Source organism: Mya arenaria, chromosome 8, assembly GCF_026914265.1.
Source record: "Mya arenaria isolate MELC-2E11 chromosome 8, ASM2691426v1".
NCBI lineage: Eukaryota > Metazoa > Mollusca > Bivalvia > Myida > Myidae > Mya > Mya arenaria.
Genome location: NC_069129.1, coordinates 10,269,080 through 10,280,422, shown reverse-complemented (window position 1 = coordinate 10,280,422; position 11,343 = coordinate 10,269,080). Strand labels below are relative to the sequence as shown.

The 11,343-nt window shown below is 33.1% G+C and overlaps 1 long non-coding RNA gene across 1 annotated transcript; it reads left to right on the top strand.

The window, feature by feature from the left end:
- Positions 1–942: 942 nt before the first annotated feature.
- Positions 943–10,545, top strand: LOC128243375 (uncharacterized). Its single transcript, XR_008262823.1, has 5 exons — positions 943–1,026; positions 1,433–1,507; positions 8,720–8,782; positions 9,038–9,126; positions 9,525–10,545. It is a non-coding gene; the product is annotated as an uncharacterized LOC128243375 (long non-coding RNA).
- The last annotated feature ends 798 nt before the right edge of the window (positions 10,546–11,343 follow it).

The following is an 11,343-nucleotide window of genomic DNA, read 5'->3' as shown; positions in this document are numbered from 1 at the left end:
AGACATTATGCTATTTTTAATAAATATTCACTTCTAAATATCTAAGATAACAATAGTTATCAAAGATAAGACATCAAACTGGGCCTTTCTGGACCGGGCCTATCTGGTACTGGACCTTTCTGGAAGTGGGCCTTTTCGACCCGCATTCTCTTGCAGTATGATGTTAGGTCGGCGTTTTATTCTATAAACGCTCATGTACTGACCATTGGAATCTATATAGCCTTGAAGTATTACCGTAAAGTAAACCATGAAACTGTTGACTGCGACCATTTCAACTATTTCTGTTTCCGGAAAATACTTCAAGCTCCAATTTTTAAGTATTATAACTACTTTAAGGGATTATAACTTGGACGTCCAATATGACGACATGGGTGAACAGCTTCCAGTCAACTTTGAAACTGCTCCGTCACCACGAGCAGTTTACATTATGATGTTTCGCTGTGCCATGTACGAAAGGATTGGGATCAAATATGCTAACAGTAAAAGATACATGATTTTACTTTGACACTGTTTGACGTTTAACTTAAGGGACATATCCATAGACGAATATTTGAATGTTAATGTTATATATGTTTGGTTCATAAAGGCACTTTGTCAAGTGTAAGACCCACAAACCTACTTCAAAGTTGTAGTCACTATTGTGAAACAGTCAATTGAAACCACAACCCAGGTCCGGGGAAAAGAGGGTACTTTGACTTTCGGTCCAGCCAAGCCGGGTTAAAATCCCCGCCCTGCAGTGAAGAACTGATGGTAAAACCCACCAAATGCTTCCGCACCCATGCTCCCGCACCCCGGAGACCCTAGGTAATAGGTATATGATAATGTCCTGAAGAATATCAAAGATTGTGGGAATCAAAAGGTTTTATACCAAGACTTACAGTCTTCATTGATTATATATTAAAATGACAAACGTATCAAGTATTGCAAAAATTCAAATATAATTTCAGGTTATGCAGGTCGTTGAGAGCAATATTATCATGAGGGAAGGCAGGAAAGAGGAAGGATGTATACCCGTCTTATAGTCTGGTAATGTTAATGTTAAGAAATATGTAAAACACCTTCGTTTTTTAAATCATGATTTTTCCAATATATATATATATATATATATGATATTATGTGATCCTAAAATTGGGTACAAATAGGTCTTTTCACTTTATTGAATTTTTATGAATATTGAACTGCTTCGTACTTAAAAATAATACCATGACAGTTACGTCAGTAAAGCAAACCACAATGTAGGTTTTAATTTATTTTACTATCCTACAGGCCATCCATTAAGCATCCTTTGTTGTAAATAACATTTTAATATTTGCACAAGAGGTTTTAAGAATTTGATTTTTGGAGGTGATCAATAAAAAGAATGATTTTTCGTAGAATTTTCTTTTATATGTGATATTCACAACCTTACAGCAATATTATGCTTCAATTGCAGTATGTACTCGTGGCCAAATGGTGTTCGAGAGATGGCGAATAAGGATTTGCTAGCAGCATTGACGAACGATAATATGTATGTATTATTTGTTTTCTTGTATATGAATACTGTGTTACCATTCACCAATGGAGATGGAAATATTGACACTCACTTGAACTCTTAACATTAGCTTATCAATACAAATGAAGTGCAATAGATTTTATCATTTTCAATTTTTCAACAGTTATTTTCTTGTACTAAACTATTTACGCTTTGATGTAATAGAAATCAAAGCACTGAAAGTGCTGATGGACGGTGACATTGTTCGGTCTGCAGAACTAAGTCCTTCCTCTTATAAACACAGAAAATCATCGGAACCTAATCTTGAATAAAGAAGCATAATTTGAACACTTTTAAGTGAGGACAATTAGACAATGCTTCAAACCAAATATCTGAGCTTGATATTTATTTTCCAAACATAATTATTCATCTTAATGCTGTAGCTTTGAAAAGTTGATGAAAATGTCACCTGGCAATATCATCGTTAATGTTTGTTTGCAGAACTACTTCATAGTCAAAACTTCATTCCAGTTGCATAACAAATACGCCAAAAGGACACAATCAAGATAACTGAAGCATAACATTAACAGATATTTTTTAAAACAGTATACATGGTCCAAAGTTCAATGTTGTCCTCAAAATTAAAAACGTAGGCCTTAGCTGAAGCAACTGTGCACAAGATGATCAATTTGCAAGAAAATCAATTGTCGAAAACTGGCATAAACTTGGTATTAATGTGTAGAATGCATTGAATCTTACTAACTGAAGTACCACATAGTTTACAATTTATTTTGGCTAAGCAGTGATTTTGTATTTTTCCATTAAAAATATTACTGAGTATGTCTACGAAGGTATATAGCTTAAATATACCACCGGTTTGGAGTAAGCCTTTGTAGCACAGTGGATACAACACTGGACTGCTATTTTTTTACATTTTGGTCCTTTCTCTATAATTATGATTCAAAGCATAACACATTCTTTTAAATAATTGTCCCGAGTTGCGTTACAGGAAAAAAAAAATGGTGCCAATCTGGTGTACAGTCCCTTTAAAGTAACACGAGAACAACAATGATGAATTGTTTTCCAAACATAGCAACATTTTATTGCAGAGGCCACAAAAATAAAAAAAGTAAGTGAAAATGTCACAATCATGGTTAGCCAAACACAACATTTATAATTATTCTTAAAGCAGTACATTTTATGAAAGAGGGTCAAAAGGTCACAGTAAAGAAGATCTGAGGACAATATTGATAATTGTTTTGCAAAACTTACTGAACTTTCGTTGCAGTACCTTAGAATAGAAAAGATGGTCAAACAGTAATTATAAAGGTTATCCAAGTACAATAATATTGATATTTGTTTTAAAAGTTATACACATGGTCTAAATTTCTTTGCTGTTGCTTCAAAAATGTTTTACTTCTTTAGTAAACAAGAGCTGTCACTGAGACTGCGTGCTCAACTATTACGCCGCTGTTCAGTGTAAGGATTAAAAAGTTTTGTCGAAACATGGATCACTGTAAAATTAGATTAAATTTCAATACAATACATTATGTATTTGTTGAGATATTAACATGAATGTGGTTACATGGAAAATTTTAAGTCCAATGCTTGAAACTTTAACCAGTATTTCTAAGTTGCATAATAAAGGGGCAAAAATAATAAAATATAAAAGATAGAGTTATCTTTCCTGATTATTTAAGAAGGTTGAATAGTTGGGACCCTGTGTATAAAGTTTCAATGCAATACATGATGTATTTGAATTTATATGTCAAATAATAAAGCAAAACCTTAACCAGAATTTTTAAGTCGAATAATAAAGCAGTGTTCGACACTAACGGGGTCCCGGGATCCCGAGGACACCAATTTTTCAGGAGGGACACCTGAACTTCGAAGTCCGGTATTCCGTCGGAACACTTGGTTAATTAGGAAGGTTGGATGGTTGAGTACCATTGCTTAAAATCTTAATACAATACATCAAGTAGTTGCTGAGATATCAACCTATGTGTGCTTACATGCAAAACCTTAACCAGAATTTCAAAGTCAAATAATAAAGGCCCATTTTTTGCATTAAATTCAAATAAGTGTTATCTAACTTCATTAATTTAGTAGGTTAGATAGTTGGGAATACATATCTAAAGATTCAATGCAATACATGATGTATTTGCTGAGATAATGACAATGATAATTAAAGGTGCTTACATGCAAAACCTTAACCAAGGTGTGACGTCGACGCTTGGGTGAGTAGTATAGCTCTCCATATTCTTCGAATAGTCGAGCTAAAAACAGGATACATGTACCATTAAAGCGATGCTATTCTCTGCACTACAAGCATGCATTGCAAAAATTTGTATTAGTAAAAATTTCAAACCAAAAAATCATGCGATCATTCTCACACTGTTTGTAAGAAGAATACATATAAAGGTGATATCAAGTACAGCAGAAAGGAATAAAAACAAAAAACTAAACTTTTTTTAATTGTGACATCATAATGGTCACCGGTAAGATGAAGTCATAGATTACTATGTGTTCATGACGTCATTTCCTATTTAAACCAATATAGTACCCCATTCAGTACCCAACGTGATTGAAAGTTTTTATCAGGAGATAAGATAAATATCACATTTTCCTCTTAAGAATTGATTGGAAATTTAATTTGACATTTTTTCATCACAATGAATACAAAATGACAAATTGTCATTTGAAAAAAAACATTCTTGTCTATGAATTTGTTTAAAAACATGTGGAAGGATACTATAAGTTCCATGGTCAGTAGGTAGCCCGCGATATGGGATATTCAATGTAAAGGAAACCATATTGCGGTGGAGTGAAGCTCGAACCTAAATATGGATTCTTGCCCCCCATATTTCCAATATTATGTCACCTACTAACCCTGTAATGTAAGTATAACGTTGACAACCTCTTACCCTGTTTAAATGTTTTATTTATTCATTGAAATATTCATCAAATCCGAATAAAGATGCCATTTTGGTGTAATTTAAATTTGGAAAAATGTGGTGTCACCGCGTGACCTGTCCTTGACCAACAGCGGTGTTTCATAAATATTGGAGTTGTTATATTTTTTTGACCAATTGAAATAGACCAATGTTATATTGATATCCCCATGTGTATTTAGGAGAGAACAAATGTGTGATGGCTGTATTTAACTGGATATAAAGTATACAAGTAAATAAAAAAAAACACGAAAAAAAAAATCTTTATGAATAAACATTATTCAGAATGGGTGGACTGATCGATGATAATGAGCCCTTCTTAATCATTAAGCTAGTTACTTTAGGTCATTCAATTGACTAAGAAAACAACCTCATTGTCTAATTCATTGTCGACGTAAAATCTTATGCAGGGATTGTGCATCAGGTGAGTGACAGTAGGCTGAGGAAAAACCAAACTTGAAGAATGAAATTGTTAATGATTAAGGATAGCACTTCATTTATGCCTATCTGAAATTTCATTTGCTTAATTGTAGGTTTATTCTATTTTTGTTGTTAAAGCTGCACTCACACAGATTGAAAGTATTGACAACTTCTTTATTTTTTGTCTTCGAACGAGCCATTTTTTGCGAAAATCCATGGACACCAGTAATATAAGACTGCTGACAAAAAATCAGATCATAGATTCTTATACTTAAGTTCAAAAATTGATGTTTTATGCATTTTTTCTTTAACCGTTAGTATCAGTTTAAGCCATTAAGCATCGATTTTTGAACATATATATGAAAATCTAAGATCTGATATTTTGTCAGATATCTTATTATTGGTTTGCACATATATATTTACGCAATAATTTGCTCTTTCCAAAACAAAAAATAAAAGAAGCTGTTAAAATAGTCAATCTGTGGGAGTGCAGCTTTAAGGGCTCATTATTTCTTAGTCTAAACAAGTTGATGTTCAAATTAAGAGTCTTCTTATCCATAAACATCTATTAAAACAAGTTTTTAAAAAAGAGGGTGTTTTGAAAATATCAAAATTGAATTAAGGAAAATAATTTCATATTTATCAGGTTTGAACTGACATTTCCAAATGCTTTACCCTTTGGAACAAGCCATGTGGTAACTAAGAAATATGTCAAGTCCAAGATATACGCATTAGCACAAAATAAACCAAGCACAATTTTGATCACAATTCACACACTGTGCAAGCATGTCAAAACATGGCCATGTTAAAATTGCAAAATTTCCTTCTGATTGAAAAAAAATCACAGGCTGTCAGACTAAATAACTGACACTCCTTTTCTATAAAAGTTCATGCTGTCTTCAGAAATAAATTGAAATAACGAATAAGGGTAATGTAACATTCTGCCAAAGGGGGAAGTGCATTCATAGTATGTGGATGTCCTGGATTAAATATGCAAATTAACATACCAGGTCTCTGTTTGGAGGAAGAATACATGTATATGTATATACAAGGGTTATGCATGATTTTCTCTGAAGGGATCTGTTGGCCTTGAACATTTCAGTAATATGGCTTGTTTTTATTGATCTTTTTTAGACATACATGTTTGATGCTTGATAGGCATACCAATGAGAATGATTTGCCCAAAATTGCAACAGAACAATTTCAGGGGCGTAGCCAGCGTTACACACTTACGCACATGCGTAACATCAATTTGAAAAACGAAAAAATGGCCAAACATGGCATCAAAGTCGAGGGTTATGTTTTGACATCATAATAAAACCTTAAAGGGAAGATCAGCTATAGAAAGCATTGTTCCTCTGTGCTAGATATCTAACACAGCCTTAAAAAGCACTTAATTTTTTTTCCGTGGGGAGCAGCCCCCCCCCCCTTAACCTCCTACGGTTACAGGAATTCCCCATCCCATAGCCTCTCACATTTAGTACAGCCTGGCTACACCCTTGAATTTAATTAATTGCCAAAAAATGTCAAAATCCTGTCTACATTCTAGTATTTTGATTTTTTTTTTCATTGAGTAAGACCCTTTTTGAGCTATTTAAACACTGTAAATATCCGTAAAGCTATATGCATGTATACAATATTGATATCCCCAGTATGCACAATTAAGTTATGCATTATCTTTTACCATTGTTAATTTTAACATACAAGAAAATACTGTAATTTACACTTACCTGAAAAAAGTGTAGTAAATGATAGAGAATAATAAGTGGCAGATTTCAAATCAAGGCATTTAAGGCTCACCAGGGGCTTAGCACCATCCAGATAATACAGACAGGCTAGCTCCGTGTCCTAATGCCAGGATCATTTATAGTAACTTTATCTTGTTGAAAAGTTTAATACTTGACTAGTCCAAATAAACAGCAACTTCAGAGTCTTGGACAAGTTTTGTTTTGGCGAGTCTTCATGTCCACATCCAACTTTTTCTCCTAGCCAAAAATGACATTTCAAGCACTAAGTTTATTTAGTTCAAATAATTGTACATCGAATGATTTTTTACCATTTTTGATATGGCACATCACATAGTGAACACATCTATAATTTTCGACTTGATGCATATTGAGCTTCAAGATGACACGCATCAGCCAGATAGGTCCAAAATGGCAATGCTATGTTGACAGAAGCTGATCGGAATTTAAGTGTTTAATGAAACACTTGTGTAATTATACACACTTGTGTGATTAAACAATAATATTGGCTCAAGATAAATTATGTGAAACTTTCATGTTCCATATTCCATACCATGCGGAGACGAACAGTTGGTAAAATCCCCACCAAAAGTCCCTGCACCCCGGGGACTCTAGGCAAGGCCAATTACCCGCTGTATTTAAAACAGACAAAACCACCGCATTTACCCGGCAATGTGGGGCCACCTGAAAAGCATAAACACGACCCATTTCACCGGCTATTCCCCGGACCTGGGGTGGCCGTGGTTACAACTGACTGTTGCATTAATATCACAATTTTAAAGAAAATCTGAAATACCCTACTGAACTATGCAGAAAGATGACAACTGTGACGCAGATGCAAATTGTTTCGAGTTATTTATATAATCATTATTTTTCACATCAATATTTGCAACAATTATTAACATCTACTAATGCTAATAATGGCACGAAGCAAAACGACGTCATTGTTTTTTGGATTTTCCCTTAGTTTGTATTTCCGTGTTTTACTGCAACTTACTTTTAGTGGTGGGTGACCTTTCACCAGATGTATTTCAGTCATTAATTGTATTGCGTTAAATTCAGCCAATTTGACCACAAGGTGATGATGTTATTCAATTAATTATTTTTAATTCTCCTTTTTAGCACTAACAATTCATTGTAAAACTCGAGTGTGATGCCTTAAATCCGATTTGACATCGGAAATTCCACGGACATGTGTTGATTCATCCGCCATCTTGGATAAACCGGGTCATTTTGGGTCGTGCCATTAACACATCATATTTTGATGATTCTACTAAAAGAGTCTACAGTATGATATATATTTTAAAATATTTCGATAGTTCAAAGTATTGAATTAATTATGTTTAGCAACAATGTACTTCAGTATTCAGTTCGAAACATTTACGGATTTAATTTTATCGATACAGTAAAATGGCCGAGGAGTTCCGAATGAAAATTTGTAGTAATGTAGTGGAACTATTTCCATGTAGTAGTCAATATTGGCGAAATGATTTATCAATATAAATATTTGATTTCGGTACCAATTGTCAATAAATTATACATGACCCACTTCTCTCACTATTCGCCCAGACATTTTAGAAAAAAACTATGTAACAACCACTTTAAATCAGCTGTGTATTCAAAACAATGATGAGAACTATTTACTGAGCGCACTGGCGTTCTTTGGCGTGTAGTTTGCTCGGCTGATGTGCCTACTTAGGACGGGCCCTGAGGGGCACCGTCCAAAAAGGAAGTCTATTGACAAATGGTCCCAATTTGTTTGAAAATTGTGTAAAATTAAGCTGTAGTATTTGATTCCACTCACATAATAAATATAAACTATTTTATCATATGTATCTCAAAATAATAAACCTGAGAATATTACACAAATTATACCAAACAATGGAACATGAATACAGCTTTGCATACAGCAATGTTGAATGCGTCTTCAGTATACTATGATATAAGTGCCATGTTAAAATGTGACTGGAATTTACTAACACTCAGTGTACAGAAGACATTTTTTCTTAAATGTTTTTATACACTGTGCAGTTTATTTGCTCATTTTATATGGAAATAATAAGGAAGAACTATGAATTAAAATCCATTTTAAAAATTAGCATGCTGATAATTCAGACCATGTTTTATTTCAGACTGCCGCATGTATATGTAAAAGTGTTTTATACACTGAAGCACTTCTAGTCATATTCGAAAAGGTAACAACATCTGTCATGTCTATGCACAATATTGTAAGAAGTGACAATTTGTTAACTAAACTTTGCCAATTTTTCAAAGCAGATACTATGCTAAATGTTTATAAAATAGGTTTCAAACCTCAAGTGTATACATAAATAAATCTTTAAGATTTTAAAGTGCTTTAGATAGCACTTTGGTTTTGTTTTAGCAAGTGTTAGACAGTCCTATTTACTATCTTAGCAATTACCTTAGGGAACCCTTACTTTTAATTTCAGGCTACCAACATGCCATATGAAGTGGCTGAGAAATTACCATTTGGTTCCATACAGAGGAAGTTCATCTCATCTTTAACGACTCGGACAGAGTAGGTGTTAGCATTTGTTTATTCTATCAAACTAAATCACTAGCCTTAGAACAATCTTAAACTAATTACTTAACATAAAAAATAAATCAAGCTAACCAAATCATTTAAAATTAAAGTAAGAATTAAACTTTAAATCTTGCCATGAAATAAGTATCATGAATTCCAATTTCATATTGCCAGTATTACTAAATCATTATCCTAAAAGATCCTCAACAACAAAATTTTGTGCAAAAATGTATTCTACACATGTGAAATTCTTGTCAACTCCTGTGAACAACATTTATTCCTGTATTGCCTATAATCTGATAAATGCCTAAGATTGCCAAAATATTGCTATTAAACTGCTAATCTTTAATAAATGGGGATTCTTTTGATTTATATCTTATTTATTTTTTCAGGCAAAGAACAGAAAGGTTCTCTACACATAAAAAGTATAGAAATAATGAAGTTCACACTACAGTTGACAATCTGGATGTGTTTCCTTTGTTATTTGAACATGATTTGTTATAGCTTACACTACAAGTATGGACTACAATATGATAAATCCAGACATAGCAGACTTGTGTCTTTACAAATTTAAATTGTTCTCAGCTAAAGAGTGAATGTATTTCTTCTAATCACTTATGTGGGCAAGTTCGTTAATTTTTGTTATATTCATAGTCAATCACAAACAGATTTGTGATTGAAATAGTTGCCTTATTTAATGCTATCCACATATTCATACTCGTTAGGTAAATAAGCCATTTATGCCTTATATGCCAGAGCCTTCAATTAACTTGGGTGTATTCTATTTGTTTCATCCACACATTTGTCTTGTGACCATTTTTGGAGGTTAAGTTGCGAGTCAAAAGCCTTTTTCACAACATTAACTTATTTGGGGAAAGTATGTATTTATGACACTATCTGTTCCTTCATTCTGTTCATTTTTTTGTATGAACCAAGATCAAATGTGTCATTTTAGTTTAATCATTTTAAACTGTATTTATTATACTCTTCATTGAATATTTGTATATTATCAAACTTTTTTCAACAAATTTAAACGTGTTGTTATTTTGATTATATTGTATCAGTGTCATAGGGTATATGTCCATTCCCGGCCTTCAAGTTGAAACCAGATATATTCTTTGTTGTAAAATGTGTTCTTTATGTTCAGATCATCTCTTAGAAACTATTCTGATTTCCTAACAAGGCTCAGGCTCATGAGTTTTGTCTTCTATTCTTGTCTCATTTAATTAATTATTTGTCCTAGTACTTCCACTGCGCATCAGTGCTTACAAGTGTTATGTGATCTTAGTGATATGTTTGGGGGTTAGATATTCTTAGAAACAAAAGATGGCCGTTCACTAGCTTTATTCATGATAGTATATATTCCGGAAGTACCGGTATAATATTACACGCATAAACATATAGAGTGGCTATAGAGAACTCAACACTAAGCATTTTTCTTACAAAATAATCTAAGGGTTTCCCGCATGTGATTGCTGTATTCATTGAACCCCATGTTATATGATACATTATATATGATCAATAAAACAGATAAAAAACTAAAGCTGTTGTTAAATACTTTTTAAAAGCTTTCAAAGACAATACTGAGACTGTATAGGTTCAAATGTTTGTCCCAAATTGAAGCTGTTTAGATTCCAATGTTTTTCTTGAGTTGAGGCTGTATAAATTCTAATGTATGTACCAACTTGAAGCTGTATATATTCCAATGTTTGACTAATGTTGAGGCTGTATACATGTAGATTCCAATGTTTGTCTTAAGTTGAGGCTGTATAGATTCTTATGTTTGTCTAAAGTTAATGCTGTATAGATTCTAATGTTTGTCTAAGATTGAGGCTGTATAGATTCCAATGTTTGTTCCAACTTAAGGTTGTATATATTTTCCTCAACTTGAGGCTGTATAGACTTCAATGTTTCCCCCAACTTCAGGCTGCATAGATTCTAATGTTTGTCCCTACTTGAAGCTGTATAGATTCCAATGTTTGTCTAAAGTTGAGGCTGTATAGATTCCAATGTTTGCCTCCAACTTGAAGCTGTATAGATTATAATGTTTGTTCCAAATTGACGCTGTATAGATTCTTATGTTTGTCCCTACTTGAAGCTGTATAGATTCCAATATTTGTCTAAAGTTGAGGCTGTATAGATTCCAATGTTTGTCTTAAGTTGGGGCTGTATAGATTCTAATGTTTTACCTACTTAAGGCTGTTTAGACTT